Below are 3,477 nucleotides of genomic sequence, written 5' to 3'. Positions count from 1 at the left end.
TGTATGATGCTACCCTCGATTCAAACCCACAACCATCGGTTTCTGTCAAGCCCAAGAGATGCAACTATGCACAGCAAGTTGTAGTGCCTTTGATAATTAGGCCATCCATGCCAACAGGTGATAAAGAACAAGCAAACTGAAGAAATATTTGCAGAATAGCTACATGAACATGATGAACCAAACAGAATAATTTCAAATATTTACCACTCACTGCTACTCTTCTCTTGTTCCTCATTGCTTCCCTTTTTCCATTGATGCTGTGCAGATGACTGACTCATTCATTCATCCAGACATTCTGCAAACATAAGTAGCATTCACATTAGAGAAATGTCCAAACTGTACATGCTGTACATTGAATTCAATTGAAAAGGCCCAAGTTGAGTTTCCAACTTAGAACTGTCCTTATTAAAATATTTCATCCCAAACATTCAGAGATAAAACATAACCCCATATTTAACAACTGTCAAACAATTATTTGACAACAAAGCCAGGGTCATTCAACATACACTTTACATAAGGAATCACTTGTTGCAAAAAAGATCCTCGCCAAGGTCAGAGTCATTCCATGAAATATTGAATGATTAAGTTATGAAGCTTATACAAAACAAGGACATAACAGTGTAATTATAACAATATCCTAAGCGTAAAAAAAATAAAGTCTTTGGTGGCCATTATTGTAAATTATAATCTGTATTAGCATCCCACGAAAGTTAAGAGTTAATAATCGTTCCTAGATCTTGGTACTTTTCTTCATTATCTATAAAAAAGCGGATCTAATTTGAATCATCTTGTTTTGACCACAAATCCATTACGCCTCTTATGCTACCAAAAAAAGTTGACCATAATACTAAAAAAAGGACCCTTGGCGTTTACGGTAAAGTATGTAGAGCAGGAAAATATCTACATCAATCCGTTCCATAAGATCTCTGCACAGAAATCATAAGGCCTCGAAGCCCTGCTACGTACCTGGCAATGCCAATCGCCTTTCCAAATACTGTTGACTTTCGCGTTGTGGATGGCTGAGAGGAACTTCGGCCGGCATTTCCGTGGTGGAGGTGAATGAGAACAATGTATCGATACACGAGGTAAGCTTATCGTAATCAAGAATCACAGTGTATATCGATACACGAGGTTTGTTTACATCCATGTTCTAAAATGGCGCCCTGGACCGTAGGGGAATATGGGTAAAATGGCTTGTTCCGGGTTAACACTAAGCTGGGCCCCGTCTCTAATATCACATTATTGTTTGGCGCAAGTTGACGACGCGCATAGGGAGCCGGGAACCAGGTTAACCCGACATAAGCTGGTTCCCGGCTCTCTATGCGCGTCGTCAACTTGCGCCAAGTTATATTAGAGACGAGGCCCAGCTTATACACTGAACACGATCGGTCATTTCGTCAAAACTGGCCAAATATTGAGATTGCAGCTGAGGTCATGCTGGCAGCTGAAGTGACACATTAAGGTAAGGAATATGTGAATATTACAATGATCACGTATTAAAGTAATTTACCACATGTAAGCCTGTCACATGTGACACATTAACTTTTATAGCCAACATGTAAGTAAATGTATAATTATATTTTTATATGACAAGTAGCCTGTCTATCATATGTTAGTATTTGCTTATGTATATAATGTAGAAATATGTTTACTTTAACTGGATAATTTGTTTGCTAATGTGACTCACTGTCTTATTTCATATACTCCCTGTACTCTGTGAGAATGATTAATAGCCTCAACATATTTTTCCAGATGTGAAGAATCAAGAACAGCTTTAATAACAGGGAAGTTTTGCATCAGAGATCATCGTGAAGTGGAAGAAAAGACATTTTAAGGGTATGAACATTTTCACTTGAACAAGTTGAACAATAACCATGATGACAACTTTATCATGGGGGAATTTTTGGTGGTGGGGTAGCCTAGCGGTTGAAGCGTTCACTCTTCGTGCTGAAGACCCAGGTTTGATTCCTGCCACATAGCTGCGATATTGCTGAGTGTGGCGTTAAACATCAAACAAAGCTAACAGCCGCATACTTACTCACGTGGGGATTCCAGGTTGAAGTTAGTCCCCATCAACATGATCAACCTATGCTAGTTGTGAGAGATAACTTAATGGATCGGGTGATCAGGCTCCCTGACTTGGTTGATCCATGTCATTGTATCCCAATTGTGTGGATCGATGCTCATGATGTCAATCACTGGATAGACTGGTCCAGACTTGATTATTTACAGACCGCCGTCATATAGCTGGAATATGGCTGAGTGCAGAGTTAAACAACAAACACCAACATGATTCTACAACCTGCTCTTGTGGATACCATTTTGAAGATCCTACACATAACTTCTTTTCGGGTCTTAACTATTGCAATATGTTCTACTACATGTGTTTTAAACATATATTTTTTTTATAGTGAACTGGATTTGCAAACAAGCCGATGGCTTATCTAAATGATGCTGAAATACAAAATAAGTATTAATAAAATACTAATTCTATACTATTGCAAACTATCAGTTGAGCAATAATGTAATCATCTGATTATAAGTAGATAATGAAGGAGAAGTCCATATTGATTAAATCTACCAGATTCTGAGATAAATGCACGTATTGATTGATTTATTTCAATGTTTTCCTGTACATAATTTTCAACAATTCCATATAAAGCTTTCTTATATCATATCCATGCTGTATAATAATACCTATTATTTCTAATAATAGCATAATTTGGACACACAAATAAGTAATGAATGGTATTTTTATAACAGGTCCCACACATGCGGGATAGGTCATTTGACATGAATCAGTTTTATGTGAATTTAAATCACTACAAGCTGATCTGAGTCATGAAAGGATATGCCTTCGATTCTGTGAAAATGGAAATGCTAAAACATCTCCCAATATTAACCATGCAATTACAGAATCTGTTCACTTGTTTTTGTATGTAAAATATTTTTGAACGATTACATCCATCTAATGATTGTTTGTATGTGTGATATGCCAGTAGAGGTATATGTGTACAAGCATGTGCATACACATAAAAAAAATTATGTTTGTTTGGCTAGGTACCAGTATATGAATAGGTTGTTTAGTGCGACTTGTATATTAGCATCATCATAGCTTCAACAGACAGTTTATGTATATCAAATGTTAAATGTCTTTGTAGGGAGAATTGCATATCAAAACTGTCATTATTTTATTACTTATGAGTAGAACTTTTTAAGTATCTGGCATGATACATTTCCTTGGTCCACAGACACATGTTACCAGTAAACTGACTTGATAAGTAACATAACAGTCAGTGTGGTTGGAAACTAATTAAGCCGTCACTACTCAATTAAGTAATTAACAGACAATTGCAAGTGATAATACCCACCTGACACTAATTGCCCTGTTAATCCCTAATCCACCATGAGTTGACATAGAGCTCATCTTGCTAATGAGCTGTTGTGAGCGTAACGAGATGATAAACATCAATGGTG

This window comes from Haliotis rufescens, unplaced genomic scaffold, assembly GCF_023055435.1.
Source record: "Haliotis rufescens isolate VD_foot unplaced genomic scaffold, xgHalRufe1.0.p SCAF_20, whole genome shotgun sequence".
Taxonomy (NCBI): Eukaryota; Metazoa; Mollusca; class Gastropoda; order Lepetellida; family Haliotidae; genus Haliotis; species Haliotis rufescens.
Note: the sequence above shows the minus strand (reverse complement) of the source record.